Raw genomic sequence first — 25,567 nt, 5'->3', positions numbered from 1 at the left:
AGGAACGCCTCGCACAAGACGATAAACGCCAAGATGTTGAGGATGAAATTGGGGGCCAGATCGTGAAAATCTAGCCCGTAGTAGAACATGAGTCTGCGGACGAACGGGTGGAGAGGAAATCCCAGTGCGCGGATGAAGTGGGTAAGAAAAACTACCCTCTCATGGGGTTCGGGCGTAGGGATGATCTGCCTTGCATCTTGCAGCCGGTGCGCGATGTTCATGGCCAAATATCCGGCTTCCCGTAACTTTTTGATGTTCTCCTTCGTGACGGAGGAGACCATCCACTTGCCTCCTGCTCCAGACATGCTTGGAGTGGTTTGAGAAGAAGAACGCGAGCTTGGGCACTAGAGCTCGAGTGTGCGGGAATGGGTAAGCAAGGAGGAAGAAGGCGTGGGTGAAAAGAGTAAATCCTTCTCCCTTTATAAGGGTGGAAGAGGCGATGTGTCTCCCCATTTGCCTAGTAAAACCGCTTATTCCCCAGGCGCCATAATTGATGGCATGGTTGGGTTGCCCACGTCCATATTGATGAGAATCCCGTGATAAGGGGAACACGATCTCTGCTTTGACAAGAGGTGTCAAGAAAACTTCTTCGCGATATGTGCGGTGTTGGTTGAGAAAAACGGTTCGAATAATGACCGGGCCGGGGCGTGATGTCATGCTGTCAAAATGTGTCAGCAGATTAGATTTGTGGAAATATTATTCTCTCTACGGTGGTATGTGGAACTTATTTTTTCAGGGACGGACACTATCCTTGTGTTCAAACTGTACCATGGAGTATTTAGAGGAGGAACCCGCCTTGCAATGCCGAAGACAATACTGTGCACCGGACTCATCGTCATTGAAGCCTGGTTCAGGGGCTACTGAGGGAGTCCTGGATTAGGGGGTCTCTAGACAGACAGACTATATCCTTTGGCCGGTCTGTTGGACTATGAAGATACAAGATTGAAGACTTCGTCTCGTGTCCGGACGGGACTCTACTTGGCGTGGAAGGCAAGCTAGGCCATACGGATATGTATATCTCCTCCCTTTGTAGCCGACCTTGTGTAACCCTAGCCCCCTCCGGTGTCTATATAAACCGGAGAGTTTTAGTCTGTAGGACAACATACAATCATACCATAGGCTAGCTTCTAAGGTTTAGCCTCTACGATCTCGTGGTAGATCAACTCTTGTAATACTCATATCATCAAGAACAATCAAGCAGGACGTAGGGTATTACCTCCATCAAGAGGCCCCAAACCTGGGTAAACATCGTGTCCCCTGCCTCCTGTTACCATCTGCCCTAGACGCACAGTTCGGGACCCCCTACCCGAGATCCGCCGGTTTTTACACCAACAACATTCCTTTTGAATAAAGTGTGGCCAAAAAAATATTTTAGAATTTCTACATATATAACACATTACAAAGTTATATGGAGGAGTATGAACACTTGCATTGCATGGTGCCCACAATGATATTTATTCCGCACTGTGAATTTGTATATTTTTATACTATATATGAAGTTAGTCATAATAAAGAGAAACGAAGAGCATCTCTCTCTCCATCGCATACCCCCCTCTACGCCCCTTTCACGTACGCACACAAACTATCTCCAGGTCCTCTAAAAGTAAGACCCCAGCACATTCTCACATGTTTCATCTTTCTCTCGCGATATATACAGTGACGATCATTGTATTTGAAGTGAAAGCACGATACATACATTGGACTTCAGAATCCACTCATTATGGTCACCATTTACGTTTTGTGTTTATTATACAGTCACGGGCTGACCGTACAACTCTGTATTTGCTCAAGACACGACTAGTTGACCAGTTAAACGCTCCACGTGGCACCTCTAGTGTTGCATCACATTATCTCACTACCATTGGGCCCACCTGTCGGCTTGTATCTACTCTACATCTACACTCTTATAAAATACTAGCAAGATGCCCATGCATTGCACGGAACATCAAGATGCATTTGTATGAGTAGTTTATCTTGTGGGAGAAAAGGATGAACAAGGGAAGGTCTTATTTGCAAGCTAGTGTGGAGAGGGGTGTGGGTATCTTTTTGCAAAATTGCCATAGTTTCCTTCCTTACTGTGAGATATAGACCGGACGGTCTATATTGCAAGATGGCGGGCACACGATCATCACCGACTATGCTTTTTATAAGAGTAGGGATAAAATACACTCTTATAAAAAACAGAGTTGGTGATGATGGCTTGCCTGCCATCCTGCAATATAGGTCGTCCGATTTATATCTGATGGATAGGAAAGAAACTATGAAAATTTTGCAAAAGGGTACCCACACACCTCTCCACATTTGCAAATAAGGCCTTCCCTCGTTCATCCCTTTCTCTCACAAGATAAACTAGTCATACAAATGCATCTTGATGTTACGTGCAATGCACGGGCATCTTGCTAGTAAGAATGAAAACAAACGACAAAACAAATATTGGACGGTGGTTCAAAGTCATGACCGCAGGGACAGCGGACAAGGTGGCCTTGTATTGGTATGCTGAGTCGTCTGTTTTAACACACATGAGCTGGTGTGGAGATTATACACACACGCACGCATGCACACGAACTGCAGGCATGCAACACTCACACGAACACATGCACCCACGCACGCACGCAACCCTCACACATACACACGCAGCCACGCACGCACGCAACACTCACACACACACATGCACGCATGCATGCACACACCAGTACACCACACGACCAACACACACTCTCAGGCTCAAGTGCTCAACCTACACATGCATGCGGACACATCAGGCCCTGACAGACACATACACAACCAGGTGATTCCCGCGCACGGGGTGGAGTCTTGTTGTGACTGCGTAAATTTGTGTTTATGTGACCTTTTCCCTATGTGAACTGACAGGTGGGACCCACAAGGAACATGGTCAATTTAACTAGTCAACATGGTGCCACACAGACTATTTGGCCGGTCAACAAAGTGCAATCCGATGCTGAACCATGAGCAAGTGACCATATAATCACCGCAAAACGTATATAGTGACCATAATCAACTTATTCTGAAGTTCGGTGAACGGATTACTCTTTTCTCTCTGTAGGCCCTCCAGAACTACATCCCTACATGTTCTCGCATGTTACATCTAACAACTATGCAATACAACACTACTACTACTACTACTACTACTACTACACTCTAACACAATAAATCATATGTGTTTTAGTTTTACTAGATATCATATTGTTACTTAATTATTCAGTTTGCATACATTAAAATTGCCTTTGAAATGTATGGCCAGTATCATATACCGCGTGGGAAAAATCCCGCACTTTCCTGTTTAATCGGGTTTGTATTGATGGATCGTGCGAAACAGCAAAACTATAGTACTATATACAGTAGAAGTGACAGTTCACTGGGCCGTCGTGTCATGTACTCCCTCGTCGTAAGAGTGGAGGGCTCACTTTCATAAATCTTCTAGTCCCTTTCGCTGACATGTGGGGCATCAAGCTACGGGGTCCACGTGCCATACCGGAATACAGTGCAGAGCAGCTGGGGTGAAGCACCCAGTCATGGCACCAGCGTAGTAATGAGCAATGAGGCGTCAAATCACAAAGATGCACCTTTCCCACAGTTAAGTTGGAGGTATGGAGTAAAATGCTAAAAAATAAGTTGGAGGGATGAAGCAACCATCATTTCACTCGTTGCTAAATCCGCTTCTCCCTCATCTTCTTCAAGTTAACCACGTGTTCCTTCTACCATTGTTTTGCCTCATGTGGGAAGCGGATCGGCTTGGTAAAGCACTAACACGTGGGACCACATGTTAGCAAACCGCCAGGACAACTCCCTCTAAAAATAAGAAACCTCCCCCGCCATCTGCGCGGCAAAATCACCTCCTTTTTACTAATCTTGATTCTATAATTTTTAGATCAATATAATTGAGATTTGTATAGATAGCACACAGGAGCAAAACCAAGTGGTACGGTTAAGGGCATCCACAATGTGTAGCCAAATGTGAAAATAGCTGTTGGCATCGTGGGAACCATTGTGGACGGTGTTGCCAAAGCCAAAAGGATGGAATCGAAGCTTCCTGATTGATTGATTGAAGGAATAGAAAAATGCAACATCTCTCCTCTTTCTCCCGTGCTTGGACGCATGTACAGTATAGAGGACAGAGTCTACTCCCCTGTCCTTTCTATCACAAATCACAAAGCAGTGAGGTGTCAATTCACAAAGCACGGATGAAGCAACCATCGTTTCACTCTTCGCTGACTCCGCTTCTCCATCGTCTTCTTCGAGAAACCATCTCACTGCACTAAGCTGGACGGATGATGCTATTGTGTATGAGTAGTACTAGTACATTTACGCGTCCTTTGGTTCAACGTACTTCCTGGATGCAAATAAGGCGGTTGTCTCGGCTTGTAGGCGGCACTTGTGAACGACTTACCGTGGTCTCCTTCAATGGTGTTCTCCGTTGAACGCACTTAGCCAAACCACAATGTTCGAGATATCGTCGACGTCACCGCAATGGGGAAGGAAGTCAAATATAGTTACTACCTCCATTTTTTTGTACACAAGGCTAGTATATCAAAATTACAATTTGAAAAAGGCCACTAACACTAATCGAGGAAAAATTGATGGGGTTTGCCTAGTACTAGCAACCAAGGACATTAATATCCCCTGCATGCATGCGGAAGTGAGAAGGTTGGTTTGCATGGCGCTACATTAATCAATCGATGAGGAGTGAGATGGTTAGCTCTTTGGGATTTGGAGAAAAAATACGCATCAATTGACAAGTGAAATGAGGATTTGTATCGATTAATCCCGCGAAGGAAAACCCCATCTTTCTTTTTTAACACTAGTACTCCTAGTACGTAGTACTACGTACTTATCCTGTTTGGGTCTAGGCCTTGCATTGCCATACTTCGCCACACATTTTTGCCAAGCTTGCCTAAAGTTTTCAAAATGAAAAGGAGGTACACTTGCGCACGGCTGTCGCGGTCGCACCGCACCCTCACACGGTCGCTCCTGCACGCCGCGGTCACACCGCACCCTCACATGCACAGTCGCTCCTGCACACCGCAAACCCAACCAAGGGAACACACCCTCACTGACACGTGCTGTCGCATGTGAACAAACCAAACTCAGCCATCCTACCTTTGACATATAATTTTCGTTCATAGAGTATGTTTATCCTACCACATGTCGGGGAGTATCCGTACGGCCCGTGCGATGGTCTGTTGGGGAAGAAGAAGAGGTGAGTGAGGGAGTCCTGGATTAGGGGGTCTCCGGACAGCCGGAATATATCCTTTGGCCGGACTGTTGGACTATGAAGATACAAGATTGAAGACTTCGTCCCGTGTCCGGATGGGACTCTACTTGGCGTGGAAAGCAAGCTAGGGAATACAGATATGTATATCTCCTCCCTTGTAGCCGACCTTGTGTAACCCTAGCCCCCTCCGGTGTCTATATAAACCGGAGGGTTTAGTCCGTATGACAACATATACAATCATACCATAGGCTAGCTTCTAGGGTTTAGCCTCTACGATATCGTGGTAGATCAACTCTTGTAATACTCATATCATCAAGAACAATCAAGCAGTACGTAGGGTATTACCTCCAACAAGAGGGCTCGAACCTGGGTAAACATCGTGTCCCCTACTTCCTGTTACCATCCACCTTAGACGCATAGTTCGGGACCCCCTACCCGAGATCCGCCGGTTTTGACACCGACATTGGTGCTTTCATTGAGAGTTCCATTGTGTCGTCATCGTAAAGGGGGATGGCTCTTCTCGTTGTCAAAAACAACATCACTTCTGGGGGAGCCCTGGCTGTAGGCCAAACTCTCCGACTAGGCGGCTTCGTCATGACCGCCCGCTCGGCTGCTGCGCCAACGATGACTTCTCGGGTCATCGAAAACAACCTCCACATTGGCTCAAAATTCGCCGAGCAGATGGATCCAATGGAGCTCTCCTCTTTGAACGAGCTCTTCGATCGCATCTCCGCTCTAGGAGTCGCTACAAACTACGATCGGATCGGGCTTAAACCGACCAAAGGGAGATTAACTCTATCCTGAGGACGAACTATGGCGGTGGTGGAGGAACAATGCGGCGTTTCTCCCTGTATCCTGAGGACGAACTATGTCCAGATTCCCGAGCTCTCCGAGCCGCATACTCGCTCATGGGAGGACATCTCCCTAACCCTGAACCTAGAACTAGGTCACATACCGAACCCGCGGAGCAACATCCCGGAGTCTGAACTTCCAAGATCGGAAACTCCCCCGCCCCGGGATCTCAGATTCGGTCAAGATCTGGACTTAAATCCACCCACCCACCCAGATACAAATGATCTTTCCCACATTAGGCAAGCGCCCCAAGAAACAGTACACCACTATTGGGCCAGATTCCTCCTTGCAACAAACAAGGTCAAGGACTGTCGTGAGGAAGACGCAATTTCATTCTTTTGTAACAATTGCATGGAAAAGGGGATCCTCAATGCCATAAGTCACCGCGACATTACACACTTCACCGACTTGGCGGCCATAGTATGGAAATATTGTGCGATGGAAAGCACCTGGAAAACCCAAACACAATTCTAGGATAATCAGGCCCTATCAAAACCCCCATTCCGAACTAAAAGGGTGCACTCTCATAAGTCGCCTGACTCAATTATAAAGAAACAAAAGCCCACTACAGCGCGTGGAACTGTATTGGAGGGATCGCTTAACGGGCCCTGCAAAATTCATAGTACAGCGGATGCCATACCAACACACAGCCTTAGAGCATGTTGGGTACTCCGCCAGGTGGCCAAAAGCATTGAGGATCTCCTCATCGAAAACACCCCAGAACATCTCCCCGGGGATCACAATACAGTACTGACAGTCTTCGAGACCTTCGCCTCAAATAATAGGCGTAAGCGAGTACTCCGCAGCCTTGCCGAATTCTCCCATGTAGCAGCAACAAATCCATGGAGCAACATGGCTATAACCTTCAATGCCAGTGACGAACCTCAATTCCGAACAACCCGAGCACTAGCTGCTTTGGTCCTCAGTCTAATTGTGGACAGCTTTCGGCTCACTAAAGTGCTCATAGACGGCGGCGGCGATTTAACCTCATTTATGAGGAGACCGTTCAAAAAATAGGAATAGACAACAACCGTATAGAGCAAAGCAGCACGACCTTCCGAGGAATTATCCCTAGTCGGGAGGCACGTTGCATTGGGAAATCACACTAGATGTGGTATTTGGCACTCCGGAGAATTATAGGTCCAAAGAAATCACATTCCAAGTGGCCCCGTTAAGTAGCGGATACCACGCCCTTTGTCGGTGTCAAAACCGGCGGATCTCGGGTAGGGGGTCCCGAACTGTGCGTCTAAGGCAGATGGTAACAGGAGGCAGGGGACACGGTGTTTAGCCAGGTTCGGGCCCTCTTGATGGAGGTAATACCCTACGTCCTGCTTGATTGACCTTGATGATATGAGTATTACAAGAGTTTATCTACCACGAGATCAAAGAGGCTAAACCCTAGAAGCTAGCCTATGGTATAATTGTATGATGTCCTGCGGACTAAAACCCTCCGGTTTATATAGACACCGGAGAGGGCTAGGGTTACACAAGGTCGGTTACAAAGGAGGAGATATACATATCCTTATTGCCTAGCTTGCCTTCCACGCCAAGTAGAGTCCCATCCGGACACGGGACGAAGTCTTCAATCTCGTCCAACAGTCCGTCCAAAGGATATAGTTCGGCTGTCCGGAGACCCCCTAATCTAGGACTCCCTCAGTAGCCCCTGAACCAGGATTTAATGATGATGAGTCCAGTGCACAGTATTGTGTTCGGCATTGCAAGGCGGGTTCCTCCTCCGAATACACCATGGAAGAGTTTGAATACAAGGATAGTGTCCGACCCTGCAAATTAAATTCCACATACCACCATAGAGAGAATAATATTTCCACAAATCTAATCTGCTGATACGTTTTGACAGCATGACATCACGCCATGGCCCGGTTATCATTCGAACCGCTTTTCTCAACTAGCTCCACACATATCGCGAGGCGGTTTTCTTGACACGTCTTGTCAAAGCAGAGATCGTGTTCCCCTTATCACGGGATTCTCATCAATACAGACGTGGGTAACCCAACTGCGCCTGTTGGTATGACTCCTAGATCTCAGGCAAGTTCCAAACGACCACGAGGAGGATGCTTGATATTCACCCTCTTTATAAAGGGGACGAGGCTTTTTCTTTCTTCCCTCCCGTGCTCAATCGAATCCTTCCCCCGCCTCAAGTTATAACACCCAAAGCCTAGGTGAGGTGCTTCGGACCTTCAACTATGTCCGGATCCAACCTTCAAGGTCGGCGGATGCCTTCCTCCGTCACAGAGGAGGACAACAAGAAGTTGAGAGAGGCCAGATATCTGACCGCCGAAATTTTGCATAGGCTGCCTGCCCGAGGGCAGGTCATCGCTACTCCCGAACCCAACGAGAGCATCGTGTTCATGTCCCACTTCTTCCGAGGACTAGGCCTCGCTCTGGATCCCTTTGTTAGGGGTCTTATGTTCTATTATGGGCTGGATTTTCACGATCTGGCCTCGGATTCCCTTCTTCACATCTCGTCATTTATTGTCCTATTTGAGGGCTTCCTCCGCATTACCCCCCACTTAGGCCTGTAGCTCAAGACCTTTGATGTGAAGCCGAAGATGATCGAGGGGTGGCACGCAGCGTGCGGAGGTGCTTTAATAAGCAAAATCGCTGACGCTCCATGGCCGGAGGGTTCCTTCCCAGAGGTGTCCCGATTGTGGCAACGGGAGTGGTTTTATATCACAGCTCCCCGAAGTGCCAAGTGGGTAGCTTCCCCCACCTTTCGCTCGGGCCCCCCCGCTGCTACTGATGTCTTGGATCAGTAGGGGGCTAAGCTAGGGTCCAGCAAAGGACGTGCCAATATTGCAGAGTCGTATCCGAGATCTCTTTGAGAGAGATTTCAGTCTGGTTATGGTAATGGCAGTTTTTCTAGTTCGTCGAGTCCAGCCTTGCAAACGTCGGCCCCTCCGCATGTGGGAATTCAACCCGGAAGGACCGCGAGCTATTCAGCATATCCTCGGCATGATGCTCGAAGAGATGTACAAATCGTTCTTCGGACCCCGAATAGAGTGTCCAGACACCATCGAGGACGTGGGTCTGAGCTGCAACCGCCCTGCTGCCCAAGTAAGTAATCCCATGCTGAACCTATTGTCCTTTTATTTATCATGGCATCATTCTAAAGAGTCGCTTTTGACCAGGACTGGATAACAAAGGTGATGATGATCAGGTGTTCTGCCCCCCTTCCTGAGGGCTTGGACAATCCGGTACTGGACAAGATGCTCGAGTCGGTGCCTTATCCAGTGCCCTCGAAGGAAGATGATGGGGGGGGGGGAATAGAGAGGGCGAAAGCGGGCCTCACTCGCTACATATTCCAGCCGGGGGAATGAGCGCCTCCACGAGGGAGGAAAACCAAAGGGAAGAATCTGACATTCTCTCTCCCCAGGGAAGGAAGAGGACTACCTCGGAAGATCCGAAAACTAAGGTTTCCAAACAGGAGAAGAAATCTTCATTAGAGGGTGCTGCCCCGGAGGGTATTCTTGCCGCACAATGTCCGCGCGGGGATCATCCCTCTACCGAGCTGTAAGTAATCGAAAAGTACTTAATAGTGGAAACATCCTACCTTACTTCCGAAGACAATAACCAATGTTTATAAATTGGTCCGGATTGTAGCCCTTCTCGAGAGAGTTCGTCTTCGGGGGATCTTCTTCCGGAGATGATGGAGAGGGAAACACCTCCCCCTGACACCCCACCTCATTAAGAGGGCGACCTTGAAGTGCCGTCGCGAAGGGTATCTCCGGATCCACTAAGGCCAGAGGATAACCTTTTGGCTACCCGGAATCCCCAGTATCCGGCTCCTAAGGAGAGCGACAGCAAGGGTCCGGTACGGTACAGTGTGCGGTCGGATGCGCTGAAGGATCTTCTGGGGCAAGCGGCCATCTCGGAAGCGCATCGTACGCTAATGGGTACGGTAATTGAAAGGATTTTATCTGCGAAAAGCGGTTTGCATGAAGCCTTTATGAGCCTGCTGAAAGGCTTTGAGGTACGTGAAATAGTGTATGTTTTTGATAGTACCGCATACGTTAGGTGTGCCCTATGCAGATAGTAGCCCCTGAGACTCTGGTTGTCGACGAGAATGGCGGCAACCCGAGGATCATATACCCAGGTAATAATTCGACTGCCTTTATGTGCAGGTGGCTGAGGCTACGGTGGCTAGCCGAACTGATGGATTTACCGAGCTAAAGCGGCAACTTGATGCGGCCGATGCTGATAACGTGCTTGTCAACCAGCAGCTTGACGAGGCACAGGGTGAGTGATTTCTCTGGTGATCGTCACATAATAAGAGTAGCATGATGCCAGTATCTCTAATATGTTGTGACTGCAGATGGAGCTGCCACCATGGAGACCCTTTGGGCGGAGCTTGCCCGAGCCAAGGAGAAAGCAAGGAGTAGCAATGTGGCCGCTCTAAAGGCGGCCGAAGAGTTAAGGGCCGAACAGGCAACGCATTGTGAGAGCAAGGAAAAAATAGCAAAGATGGCTATAGAGTTAAAAGATGCCGCTGACCGTTACCAGCTTCTTGAAGAAGAAAACCGGGCGAAGGCAACGGACCTGGAGAAGGCCCTGGTGACTGCCAAGGAAGCCCTCTCTTTAGAGAAACGAAGGAGGAGCTGAATCAAGCTGCAGATATCGTGTCTGGGAAGCCCTTCTTGTTGCGGACTAAGTTCGGAGATCCGAAGTATGCTCCTCTGGACCGGCTATGGAGTTCTCCGGACGCCTATGTGGATTTGGCTGCAAGCGCTGCTGATGCGGCCGAGTACTTCAAGGATCAGAAAGGTTCTGAAGTGGAAAAGCTGTTCTGGTCACAGTTTCACGCTCCAGTCCGTCCGCTGCTGTTGAATGAGCGAATGGCCGAGTGGGCCGAGATCCATAGGTTGTCTGGACTTGCCATGAGGTCCATTGTGGATCACCTATGGCCGGGAGGGCCAAGGCCGAATAGCTACTTTAGTTTAGTGCAACAATTCCTTGGTGCTGTGCCACGCATCGATGCTGTAAAGAGATCGGCGTGCATAGAGGGTGCGCGGATGGCCTTTGCCCATGTCAAGACATACTGGGCGGAGATGGAGGCCACCATTGTCGCGACACAGGGTCCGGCCATAGGTCGAGTGGCTTTCGAGCACTACTTTGAAGAAGTTCTTGAAGGCGCTCGTTCGATAGAGGCTAAGTGCTCGAAGAATATTATGTTCTAGTGACATGTATTCCCATTGTAAAAAAATGTTTTATTGAATTTTCAAGGCTGTATTTATACTTTTGCCCGAAAGTACTATGATGCCTCCTGTGTGGCCGTTTATGTATATATGTATATAACCTAAAAGTTTGCAGTTGTCGGCTTTCGCCCCCACACATATAATGCGGGGGTGTATGCAGAAAATGCGTATCCAACGTCTTGGTCCGTTAAGGAGGTGATAGCACAGCGAACGAGGCAATCAGACTATATTGCTTTAACACTTTCACTTAGCCATAGGAGTTTGACGGTGGGGCTACTATATAGCCCTTGGTACTTCTGCGCTCATCCGAATACGGGGGCGTACGTACATGACCGGGAAACGGCCCTTCGTTAATGCGGAGGAATCCCGAAGATTCCGATGAGTCATCGAGTGGTTGACCAGTCTCTCGCTATATCATGACCGTCATCTTTTGGCTTTCTCTACTGAGGTGCTCATCCAGATGAACCAGGGCACAATCGTAGTAGTTCTCCCAGTGCTACCTTAGCAGATATAACAGAACGTAAGGTACCAAAAAGTGGGGGCCGGGCAAACCCAACATGTGACCAAAGACATGATTCGGAGCTGATGCATGTAGGGCCAAACTCGCGACGCCAAACACTCCCGAAGGTGTTCGGTCTTTATAACATATACCGGGCTAAAAAATGCCCTTAATAAGAAACCCCATGTGTCCAGGTACGTGCAAAATACTGACGTGGCCACATGCCAATAACGCCAGCATCCTTCTCGGTTGTGTGGAGTATCCGGAGGATGTGAGCAACAAGAGACAGTAAAAAAGGTTTACACAGGGTCTTAATCTAAAAAGAAACATTTGGGCGGGTCCCTGCTGCACATTTGCGCCTGTGTCTCCGTTGTGCCGTGTCCTGGACGGGTGTAGCACGATTGTCATCTGTAAAAGGAAAGAACTTAGGTGAAAGTTGCCGTGCCAAAAAGAACAATTGGTTATTATCAATGAACTATCAAAATTCAGGAGAAGCCAAGTTGAGCCGGGCTGGCCTTGATTACACGCGGGAAGCCCCTGGTATCGTTTATGAGGGCTTGATCATCATACCAATCTCATGTATATATGATGGAAAGTCGAATTTGTTTAACCGTGTCCGTGGTCTTGACGACCTGCCATTTTTTCTGGTTGGTGAGGCCATCTAGTTTGCGGCTGTTAGAGCCGCCGCATCCTCTTCCGTTTGTAAGAAACGTTCGGTATTTCCGCTAACTGAGATGATGCAACGTGGACCGGGCATCTTAAGCTTGAGAAAAGCATAATGCAGTATTGTGTTAAAACGAGCGAAAGTCGTTCTTCCGAGAAGTGCTTGATAACCACTTAGGAATGGGGCGATGTGAAAAGTTAACCTTTCACTTCCGAAGTTATCGGGAGAACCGAATACCACCTCTTGTAGTAGAGAGCCCGTACAGCGGGCCTCTTGGCCTGCTATTACTCCCTTGAAGGTAGTATTACTAAGGCTTATTTGTGTCAGGTCTATCCCCATTTTGCGGACTGTGTCCTGATATATCAGATTTAGATCACTGCCGCCGTCCATGAGGACTCGTGTGAAATGGTACCCATTTATTACTGGGTCTAACACCAAGGCCATCAGTCCTTCGTGCCCGATATTTGTCTCGTGATCCCTACGATCAAAAGTGATCAGGCAGGCCAACCAGGGGTTGAACCGACGGGTGACGGGCTCTATGGCGCGTGTGCCTCGGAGTGCATGCTTGCTTCTCCTCTTTTTCACATGGATCACATTTACTGTTTTAATCTCTGGTGGGAACTTTTTCTGTCCTTCGACAATTTGCTGGCGAGGTTCATCCTCGTCTTCGCTTGGTGTCTCTTCCCCTTTGTGTTCGGCGTTTAGCTTACTGGCCTGCTTGAAGACCCAACATTCTCTGTGGGTATGATTTGCAGGTTAGTCTGGGGTGCCGTGAATCTGACAGAGTTTGTCAAGAATTTTGTTTAGGCCAGGTTGTCCTTCTCTGCTGCCTTTGAAAGGCTTTTTCCGCTGACCTGGTCGGGAGCCCCTGAATCTGGCGTTTACCACCGTGTTATCTGGGCTACCTTCTTTATTTCCACGCTCATTTTTGTTGCACCATGGTTTACCATTGCCATCCCTCACTTTGAATGTGCTTCGGTCGCTGGTGCTGCTACGGGTCAACCAGCTGTCCTTGCCCGCACAAAAGCGGGCCATGAGGCTTGTTAGGGCTGCCATTGTTCTCGGTTTTTCTTGGTCGAGGTGTCTGGCGAGCCATTCGTCTCGGACGCTGTGTTTAAAAGCTGCTAAGGCTTCGGCGTCCGGACAGTCGATGATTTTGTTTTTCTTGGTGAGGAACCTATTCCAAAGCTTTCGATCGGACTCTCCAGACTGTTGGATTATATGACTTAAATCGTCTGCATCCGAAGGTCGGACATAAGTCCCTTGAAAATTGGCCCGGAAAGCGTCCTCGAGCTCCTCCCAACTTCCAGTTGAGTTTTCGGGGAGGCTTTTCAGCTAGTGTCAAGCAGGCCCTTTAAGCTTGAGGGGCAAGTATTTAATGGCATGGAGATCGTCTCCATGAGCCATATGAATATGGAGGATAAAGTCCTCTATCCAGACTCCAGGGTGTGTGGTCCCGTCGTATGCCTCTATGTTCACCGTTTTGAATCCCTCTGGGAATTCGTGATCCAGCACCTCATCAGTGAAACATAAGGGGTGTGCGGCACCCCTGTATTGGGATCTGCCATGGTGTTCGGGCGGTTGTAGTATTCGGTGATGGTTTTGTACCATAGCGCGCTTCCCAGATCCATAGATGGATCTGGTCGCGCCGGATTTTTGACGCAAGTTCTCACGTAGACCATGTGTTGACTTATGCGCGATTTTGTTAGCTGCTCTATCGCGTTCACAAGGTGGTGGACCCGGTCAGTTAGCCGTATCATTCTTCGGCTGTATGGGCTCTAAGGCCTCATCGTCGAATTCCGGTAATAGCTTGCGCTTTGGATAGCTATTTTTGTGGTAACTTCCACCATACCTTGTTACTTTGTTCCACTTGCTGTTGAGCATATCTTGTGCGACCTTGAGCCTTTGCTTCTGTTTCTCCAGGCTCCTCACTGTGGCAATAAGCCTTCTGCGGAGGTTCTCTTGCTCCAAGTGCGTTTCCGGGATGATGTGTGCATCTTTGTCCGGACTGTTTTCTTCCCCAGACGGGGTTTGATGAGGCTTATCCTTGGCGTCGTCGTGTTCGGACGTCGGATCCGTACTATGTTTGCAGTTTGCATCTTGATCGTGCTCTGCCACCGGGATGGTGAAGTCGTCGTTTCTTCTAGAGTTGACAGGACTATTATTTCCTCTTGCGCTGTTATCACTGTTTTTGCTATGGCGGGACTTAGAGCGGCGCTACTGACGTCGACGCATGGGTTTCTTGGAGGGGGCATCCTCTGTTGTCTCTTTGCCATTGCCCTCTCTGGGTGTATCCACCATGTATACGTTATGTGATGAAGTGGCGGTCCAGCACCCTGTGGGCGGTGGTTCCTGTTCGTCTCCTGCATCGTCGTCCATACCGTCGATGTCTTCGGAGTCGAAGTCGAGCATGTCGGTTAAGTCGTCGACAGTGGCTACTAAGTGGGTGGTGGGTGGGCAGCGAATTTCTTCGTTGTCCGCATCCCATTCTAGCCGGACATAGTTTGGCCAAGGTTCTCCTGACAGGGAGAGAGACCTTAATGAATTTACCACATCTCCGAAAGGTGAGTGCTGAAAGATATCCGCGGAGGTGAACTCCATGATCGGCGTCCCGTCGGATTCGACGGGCACAGATGTAGGTGGCTCAGAGTCCGTGGCCAGAGGTAAATCCAGTGGTTCAGTGATGCAGCTCTCGAAAGGGGTGAAGTCAGTATCTGGCTCTACCACCACTAATAGTCCGGCCTCCATGGTGGGGTCTATCCCTCTGCTCTCGGATGGCGTGATTTGCTCCAGATTAACGACCGGAGTAGTTGCGGATGCGATCTCCCGAACACTGTCCGACGGCAGAGTTACATCATGCTCGTCGTGACTGTCCGGCGCGTCCGGCATGGGCTCGAATCCGTCAGAGATCAACTCTCTGCGAATGTCGTCCGTGTAGTTCAAGTTTCCAAATCTGACCTGATGGCCGGGGGCGTAGCTCTCGATCTACTCCAGATGGCCAAGCGAATTGGCCCGTAGTGCGAAGCCGCCGAACATGAAGATTTGTCCGGGGAGGAAAACCTCGCCCTGGACCACATCGCTAGCGATGATCGAAGGACCCATCAAGCCTTATGGTGACGACACAGTGGAACTCTCAATGAAAGCACCAATGTCGGTGTCAAAACCGGCAGATCTCGGGTAGGGGGTCCCAAACTGTGCATCTAAGGCGGATGGTAACAGGAGGCAGGGGACACGATATTTACCTAGGTTCAGGCCCTCTTGATGGAGGTAATACCCTACGTCCTGCTTGATTGTTCTTGATGATATGAGTATTACAAGAGTTGATCTACCACGAGATCAAAGAGGCTAAACCCTAGAAGCTAGCCTATGGTATGATTGTATGTTGTCCTACGGACTAAAACCCTCCGATTTATATTGACACCGGAGGGGGCTAGGGTTACACAAGGTCGGTTACAAAGGAGGAGATATACATATCCGTATTGCCTAGCTTGCCGTCCACGCCAAGTAGAGTCCCATCCGGACACGCGACAAAGTCTTCAGTCTCGTCTCTTCATAGTCCAACAGTCCGGCCAAAGGATATAGTCCGGCTATCCGGAGACCCCCTAATCCAGGACTCCCTCACCCTTCTACGGCGGGAGGCATTCACGATTTTCCGAGCCATACCCCATTACGGGTATATGAAGCTCAAAATGCCTGGACACAATGGAATCATCACTCTAGCTAGTGATCCAGACATATCACTCTGCGCCGTGAACAAAATAGCCGCACTGGCCCTCGAGGCATTATCCGAAGCCCTTGCGGCGGAGGAGTTAACCGTGCTGCGCTCCACAGTGGATAGGGACAACGTGATACTAGACAAAAGATACAAGTCCACCTCCTTTAAACCAGGGGATGAAATACTCAAATTCCAAGTCCATCCAACAGATCACACAAAAACAACATCCATCAGGGCACAGTTAAACCCCGCTGTAGACGCCACACTACGGGAGTTTCTGCATGAGAATTGGGATATATTCGCCTGGCATCCTTCAGACATGCCAGGAATCCCATGCAGATTGGCCAAGCATAGCCTTAATGTTCTAAAAGGATTCAAGCCGGTCAAGCAGACTCTTCGGCGTTTCTCTGAACCTAAGCGACAAGCCATGGGAGAGGAGCTAGCCAAGCTACTGGAGGCCGGATTCATTAGAGAAATAAAACATCCGAACTGACTAGCAAACCTGGTGATGGTACCAAAGAAGGACAAATCCTTGTGCCTATGCGTCGACTTCAAAGACCTTAATAAGGCTTGCCCAAAGGATCCCTTCCCCCTCCCTCGCATCGATCAAATCATCGATGCTACTACAGGACATGAATCATTGTGCTTCCTTGACGCATACTCTGGTTACCACCAGATTAAGATGGCGGAGTCTGATCAAGCCACAACGGCATTTATCACTCCATTGGGCCCCTTCTGTTTTAACACAATGCCCTTCGGGCTCAAAAACGCCGGCGAAACATATCAGCGCATGATTCAGACATGTCTGGAAAAGCATATCGGCAAGACAGTGGAGGCATACGTAGATGATGTGGTCATTAAAACTAGACACGTCGACTCCTTAATAGACGACTTGAGGCTCATGTTCGCCCAATCTCCGAACATACGACATTAAGCTCAATCCGAAAAAATGCGTTTTCGGCATACCCGCCGGAAAGCTCCTGGGCTTCATCGTCTCCAGTAGAGGAATTGAAGCAAATCCGGCTAAAATTCAAGCCCTATCGCAGTTGGCTATCCCAACCGACCTCAAGCAAATACAAAAGTTAACTGGATGTATGGCGGCCTTAAGCCGCTTTATCTCCCGATTAGGAGAAAAGGCACTCCCCCTTTATCGCCTTTTTCACTGCACCGAACACTTCGAGTGGACGGATGTAGCCACGGCCGGATTGGAAGACATAAAAGCCAACCTGGCCACCAACCCGATCTTGGTCGCGCCAAATGTCGGCGAACCAATGCTATTATATATAGCAGAAACGCGCCAAGTTGTAAGTGCAGTGCTCGTCGTCGAACGAGAGACAGATGAACATAAATTCCCGCTTCAAAAGCCGGTATACTATGTATCTACCATCCTCACTCCATACAAACCATGGTACCCACATTACCAAAAGATAGCATACGCGGTACTCATGGCATCCCAAAAATTACGACACTACTTTCAAGAGTGTTCAATCATGGTGGCCTCTGAAGTACCACTCAACGACATAATAAACAATCGCGATGCCACGGGCCGGATTGCGAAATGGGCCATCGAGCTCCTCCCATTCGACATAAGATACAAACCACGGCGAGCCATCAAGTCGCAAGTGCTGGCTGATTTCATTGCCAAATGGACAGAAGCCGAACTCCCTAAAGACTACAACGCGTACTCCAATTGGATCATGCACTTCGACGGCTCTAAAATGCTGGCTGGTTTGGGGGCTGGCTTTGTCCTGACGTCCCCCACCGGAGATACAGTTCAATACGTACTCCAATTACTATCCACAGACTCCAATAACGCAGCCGAATATGAGGCCCTATTGCACGGTCTCCGGATGGCAGTTTCCATGGGCATTCAACGCATGGAGGTCCGTGGGGATTCAAACCTTGCAATATCCCAAATAAATGGAGACTTCGATGCCAAGGATCCGAAAATGTTGGCATATCGCAATGCCGTTCTCAAAATGTTAGCTCGGTTTGAGGGGCTTGAATTCCACCATGTGGCCCGGGAAAATAATCAGGCGGCGGATATCCTCGCCCGTCTCGGCGCTAAGCGCGACCCTGTCCCACCTAACATCTTCCTGGAGAAACTGTTTAAGCCATCCATGGTATGGGAAGGGGACACCGGCAATAAGAGCTTGGACCCGGACACAACACCAGATACCGAACACTCTGACACAATCGGAGGCTCTGCCATTGAAATAACACCTTCAGCCCATGTAATAATGGCCGTCATCGCCCCCTGGACAGAGCCATTCCTGGCCTACCTAACCAGGCAGGAACTACCCGAAGACCAAAATGAGGCACGCTGCATAGTGTGGCGATCTAAATTCTACAAGGTCCATGAGGGAAAGGTTTATAAGAAAAGCACTACCGGAGTCCTTCAAAGGTGCATCTCCGAAGAGGAAGGGCGGAAGCTTTTGGCAGAAATCCATGCCGGACTCGGCGGCCACCACGCCGCAGCCCGGGCCCTTGTAAGAAAGGCCTTCCATACATGTTTTTATTGGCCGACCGCCCGGGCAGATGCGCAGCATCTGGTCCAACATTGGGTCGGTTGCCAGCTTTTTGCAAACCAAAGCCATATGCTACTCATCGCCCTCCAAACAATCCCCATCACTTGGCCCTTCGCGGTCTGGGGGCTTGACATGGTCGGACCCCTTAAAGGGGGAACCCATAAGAAAAAAATACTTACTGGTCATGGTGGATAAATTCACCAAATGGATAGAAGCCAAACTTGTCAAAACGGCTGAATCCGGACCGGTGATAGACTTCATATCTGGGGTTGTACACCGTTATGGCGTCCCCCACAGTATCATCACTGACAACGACATTAATTTTACAGCCGATGAGGTGAAACTCTGGTGCAGCAATATGGGCATCAAGCTCAACTATGCTTTTGTCTATCACTCGTAAACTAACGGTCAAGTTGAGCGAGCAAATGTTCTTATCATGATCGGCATTTAATCCAGACTAGTACGGTCCTTAACGGAATGAAACACGCACTGGGCAGAGGAGCTCGACTCTGTACTATGGGGGTTGCGGACCACGCCGAATCGCACTACCGGACACACATCGTTCTTTATGGTGTACGGTGCAGAGGAGGTTCTGCCTTGCAACATAATTCATGACTCACCTTGATTGTGCATGTATGAAGAAAAAGAGGCCGAGCTCGATCGGCAGGACAGTTTGGACACCCTGGAGGAGGAGCGCGACGTGGTAAAGGCCCGTTCCGCATTTTATCAGCAACGGGCTCGAAGGTATCACAGGAGAGGAGTACGGGCCAAAACCTACAACGTTGGCGAACTAGTTCTACCCCTGCCGAAGAAGAAAAAGAACAAGCTCAAGCCCAAATGGGAAGGTCCCTTCATTATTGACCAGGTTCTGACCGATGGAGCTTACCGTCTGCGGGATGCATCGGATAATCGAATCGAGCCAAACCCGTGGAACGCAGCCAAACTCCGAAGATTCTGCGCCTAGCGCCGGACTATATGTTCGTCTCCTCACCCCTGTCGATTTTTTGCATATCTGTATTTTTCTCTCTTCCTCTTTTTTTTTCTCATCCCGGCCCTAAAAGGCTAAACTTGTGTCTTGATTGCACAATCACGCCGCGCATGCCGCGCTCATTATACTTGGGGGCTTCTTACACAGAAGCTTTATATAATTATTTTTTCTAGGCTTTATGTCCCGCACATGTGTCATTCTTCCGCATGTACCTTTTTTCGCCATTATATGCATCGATATGACTTAAGTTTTGGCCAAGCTGGGTCGGCTGGCTCTTGTATTTATGCCCTACATTACCATTAATTCGACTAGGGCATAAGGGGAGCACCTCTGCGATTGTTACTGCCGGGTCAGCCGGATGTGTACCTTAGACTGGGTGAAGCCGAAAGCTAGCGTTCTTAAGGGAATATTCGGTCGGCGAACAAAAGATGACTTTTATTTAATTTGAAAAAATGCCCCCAGATGTTTATAGCCTGCATTCCTTTTCGCAGTTCGGACATGCACATTAGGGCTTGCGTACCCAGGGAAAGGAACCCTTAACGGAACTATTCTCCCTGGAAGATGTTTCTTACTACCCATGTAATATAACATAACTAGTTGGGTACTTGTCTTTTCAAGCACCTATGACCCCTACACCTAGTTTCCATGCATACCCCGGTTTTTATATAATCGAGCAGGTATTCGGATACACTCCGGAGTATCGGGTTCAGAGGTCGAAGCGAAAAGGTCCGCCAGGACAAATGATTTACAATCCGGCTAGGGACATTACATATGTCACTTGAAGTACACAGTCTCTAAGACTGATTCAATTCTTCTTCTATACCATCCACCAGGCTGTCTAGCCTACAATCCTATTGTGAATACTTTGCGGCTAATTCTACTTGATCATACACTAAACTAATGGGGATCTCCTTCCCATCAGGCCCCACAGGTCCGACCTCGGCCATGTGGTTTGGGTCCGCTTTGGTGTATCGCGTCTTCACCATAGCCTATGCTTCCCTCGCACCTTGTCAGCAAGTTGATATCTTCCATAATCGCAAGCACCGCCGTGCTCCCTTGAGCTTCTCTACAAGCTCTCCCATGCCTCCTGGTAGGGATGCGGACGGCCACAAGGCTTGGGCAATACCGTGCATCACCTGCCGAACTTGCTCGTGCAGTTGTAAGAGCTCTGGTAGAAGATCACCAAAAGACCCGGGCATCTCTTCTACGGGACGACCCGTCAGCATACCTGCAGACACAACTCTGTTAGTTGGCTTTGTCGCCGAACACCTTTAAAAGTTCGTTCAAGCACTTACTAAAAATGCCACACCGCAGCCGCTTATTCTCCTTTACGGAGTCCGCCAGCTGGGCCCGAACATCTTTCAGTTCCTCACCCAGCCGGGTATTGGCGTCTTGGAGATTGTGTTTCTCCTGCCTGACTCGCGTAAGCATGTGCTGACCAACATTTAGCTGTCGATCAGCACGTGCCGCATTCACCACTACGGCCTCCGGACTCACTTCGGGGTCACCTGCAACATGTATTGTTAGATTTGCATACATGCCGCATACTACCTGGTACATGTCTTCTTTGCAAGGGAAACAGGTGTTACCAGAGGGACCCTTCTCGGACACCCTCAACGCAGCAACAGCGGCCCCTAGCTGGGCCTTGCACTCTTCCAGCTCTTGAGACAATTAGGAATTCTTCTCCGTAAGAACCTACTCAAATAAATGATCCTTAAATCAGTTGTGTCAACTGTTTCAAGTCTCAGGGGCTACTAATACATATAATCGTCCGATTTACTTACCCGTATATCCCTTACATACTGATCCGTGGCTCTGGCTAGACCATTTTGAGCAGCACGGATGTACGCATCTCTAGAATTGAAGGCATCAAATGCCTCTGGTGAGAAACAAAGGTCACGGAATATGGCCCGGCGACACCTGTGATTCATGGCGCTCTCCACTTCAGAATTCGTAGCGGATAGTCTGTCCGCGTCCTCTGTAGGAGGAACATCCGGCGTCTGCCTCACGTTAGCTTCCGCCTCGATCGGTCGGGCTCTAGGGCCGGATATAGGGAATACAGATGTCGTTATATTTTAAGCAAGATGACGACCACAGAATGAGGTTTTGTGTTATACCTCAGTGCTGGCGTCTCCGTCCTGACCGCCTTCCTTTTTTGCCCACCCGGCTTCGGTGCCTCTTGTTGGCAAGTTGCTGCAGGTTCAGCACGGCATCCCATAGGACTTCCCTGTAAGACACCATACATGTACGGTAGGTGAATTGCATAAAAGGGGATCCTTTTTTGGGAGTTGGGACTTTGGATTTTCTTACGTGCGACGCAGGGAGTAGTCCCGGATAGTCGGCCGTTATGGCCACCATGGCATCATCGCGGCTCAATTGATAGAATTGCCTGTCTATCAGCTCCACGAATATGTCCGGATCCTCTTCAAGTCCGGGATCGAGGGCCCGGCTAGGGTCCTCGAGTTGTGGAGCTGGGCTATTGACCTCCTTTATCACTTTTTGCAGTTCCTGCCGTGAAAATGGCAAGGTGAGTACCTACGATGAAGAGTGCGGGAAGGTTGAGAGTGAAAAGGGTACAACTCACCCAGCCTGGAGGGCTGTACATGGAGAATCCGTCCCGTGGTTTAATATGGATGAACTCCTCTTCCTCTCCCTTGAATAACTCGGACATAACTTTTTCTAAAGCAGCAGGTGATTCCGGTCCCTTGCGCCCACAATGGGTGGCATCGTCTTCCTCGTTAAAACACCACAAGGGGTGCCCCTCGATATTGAACTGGTTGCACCCCCGCAGTATGCATATTGACATAACCTCGATTATTGTCAACCCTGATTGAGCCAGCGCTTTTATCCGGTTCATCAGATAAAGGACTTCTCTGTTATCTTTCTCCTCGGGAATCCGTGGGTGCCAACTTTAACGTTTCTTCAGAGGAGCATTGTCGAACTTAGGAAGACCCCGCCGAACAGGGTCTGGAAGAGCGATGTCCTCCATGTAAAACCACTCCGAAGGCCAGTCTTCGGACATGTTCTTTGGAGTACCGGACGGGTATCCGATCTCGGCGATGCGCCATATTTCGGCTCCGCCCACTTGATAAAGTGACCTCTTCTGTGTGCGGGGCACAAGGCAGAATAACCTTTTCCATAGCTCAAAATGAGCCTCGCAGGCCAAAAACAACTCGCAAATGGCAACATAGCCGGCGATGTGTAATATGGAAGCAGGGGTGAAATTATGTAACTGGAGGCCGTAAAACTCCAGGAGTCCGCGGAGGAATGGATGAATTGGAAATCCGAGTCCCCTTAGTAAGTAAGGGACAAGGCATACCCGCTCCCCCTTGGAGGGATTGGGGAACCTCTCTGCTTGCTCCCCGCCAGTATAAGTGGTGAGCCCGGCTCGGACGGGGACCATATACACCGAAGGGAAAAATCCTTGGGTCTGCAACTCTACTAATAGGCCGTGCGGGACGGAACACTTCTCCCAATCGCCGGGTGTCGGTGTCAAAACCGGCGGATCTCGGGTAGGGGGTCTCGAACTGTGCGTCTAGGCGGATGGTAACAGGAGGCAGGGGACACGATGTTTTACCCAGGTTCGGGCCCTCTTGATGGAGGTAAAACCCTACGTCCTGCTTGATTAATATTGATGATATGGGTAGTACAAGAGTAGATCTACCACGAGATCAGAGAGGCTAAACCCTAGAAGCTAGCCTATGGTATGATTGTTGTTCGTCCTACAGACTAAAACCCTCCGGTTTATATAGACACCGGAGAGGGCTAGGGTTACACAGAGTCGGTTACAATGGCAGGAGATGTACATATCCATATCACCAAGCTTGCCTTCCACGCCAAGGAAGGTCCCTTCCGGACATGGGACGATGTCTTCGATCTTGTATCTTCATAGTCCAGGAGTCCGACCGAAGGTATAGTCCGGCTATCCGAACACCCCCTAATCCAGGACTGCCTCAGTAGCCCCTGAAACAGGCTTCAATGACGACGAGTCCGGCTATCACACCCTAGCTAGTTCAAGCATTAGAGTGTTGCATCATGTTTAAGTTCCCAGAAAACTGAAATGGGGATGACAGAGCCCCCAGCCCCCCTGGAACAACTAGGGTTTACTAAAAACTTTTTCAATGAACCTGAAATGCCCTTCTAAAAAGCCCACCCTTTTTTTTGGGTTAAAACCTTTGACAAAAATGGTGCACATTTTTCTAGGACATCTTAAGGTCATTGGATTAATTCTTATAGTATTTGCATTTGGGCATTTAAATGCTATAAAATATTTTAAATGCTCAAATAATCATAAACTAAAATGTTTGCTGTTGGATATATTCTAAGCAGTAGCCATGATTAATTTTATGATTTTTGGAAATGCTCTGGTATTTTTAATAAAGCCCTGAAGTTACCGAAATAATAGAATAAATGAAAAACAGAAAAGGAGAGAGAAAGGAACTTACCTGGCGCAACCCACCAGCCGGTCCACCTAGCTGGCCCGGCCCAGCAGCAACTCCACACAGCTGCTTCGCCTAGCCAGCGAGGCAAGCAGGTGCTCGACGACAAGCACAGGAGCTCGCCACGCCACCTCCCTGCATCCCTGCTTCACCTGGCCACCGCCTTGATGCCGCGAACACCTCCATGTCGCGCACCGAAGCTCCTGGACACGCCCATTCCCCCTGCCTCTCTCCCTCGCTCCCTCGACGCCATGGCCGACACTGCCGCGCCCGCGCCGTCATTAAACCCGCAGCCACCGCCGTCAACTCGTTGCCTCGCCGTGCCAAAAAGTTCCGCCGTCGTCCACTCCTTCGCCTCAACTCATCCCCGAGCACTTGCTCGCCCCGGAGACGCTGCACCGAGCTCGTCTTCAACCTCGGTCGCAGGAGATACCCCTCGCCGCCCCGCTCGCTCCAGCTCTTCCCCGAGCTCGCCGTTTGCTCCCTTGCAACCGCAGTGAGCCACTGACCCTTCTCCCCCTCTATGTTCTAGCTCTCGTGCACCGTACGCGCCGCCTCGAGTTCGCCTGCACGCACCTCCGCGGAGCTCGTCGTCGACGAGGCTCCGGCCATGCCACGGCAACGCCACTTAGTCCACTAACCTCACCAAGTTTCCAGGAGCCTAACGCATCTTACCACGCGCCTCGCCGTGCCCCGCAGCCTTGGTTCTGAGCTCACCTGAGCTCCGTTCGCCGCCAAGGTCGACGCCGGCAACGACTCCAGCCAGCCCAGGCCCAACCACCTACACCACTCGACGCGGACGAGTGCCCACGTCACGTAGATGCCCTCCGCCGGCCATTTGGTCGCCGGAGGAAGAAACCCGCACCCCTCCGCCGTCCCTGGCCTTGCCGGCGACGAGCCCCGGGTCAACTCCGGCGAGTTTGACCCGGGTTGACCCCAGTTTGACTTTCCCCTGACTCACTGACGTGTGGGCCCCAGGCCACTAATTAAACTAGGTTAGTATTAGTTTAACACTAACTAAATTTAGTTAGTTAGTTGACACTGACAGACGGGACCCACAGGTCAGGGTTGACCTGGACCGTCTCAGTTGACCCGCTGACGTCACACCTATGTCATGCTGACGCATTAATTCAACTACTGGATTTATTTTTATATAGGAAATTCCAGAAAATAGCCAAAACTTCTAAAAATCATAGAAAATCAACCATAGCTCCAAATCAAACAAATTATATACGAAAAATGATCAGAAAAATTCAATCTATCCATCTGTATTGGTTTCATGCATGACAAACCACTTTCACCTTGAAGTTTAGGTGAAACAAGCTAATACACTTTTTATGCATAAGAACTTTAACTTCCATTTGAATCTTTGGTTCAAATGGACACATTTCAACTTGTTTCACATTGCATTAGGCAGGACACATCATTTTGCCATG

This window comes from Triticum aestivum, chromosome 7A (assembly GCF_018294505.1).
Source record: "Triticum aestivum cultivar Chinese Spring chromosome 7A, IWGSC CS RefSeq v2.1, whole genome shotgun sequence".
Classification (NCBI taxonomy): domain Eukaryota; kingdom Viridiplantae; phylum Streptophyta; class Magnoliopsida; order Poales; family Poaceae; genus Triticum; species Triticum aestivum.
Note: the sequence above shows the minus strand (reverse complement) of the source record.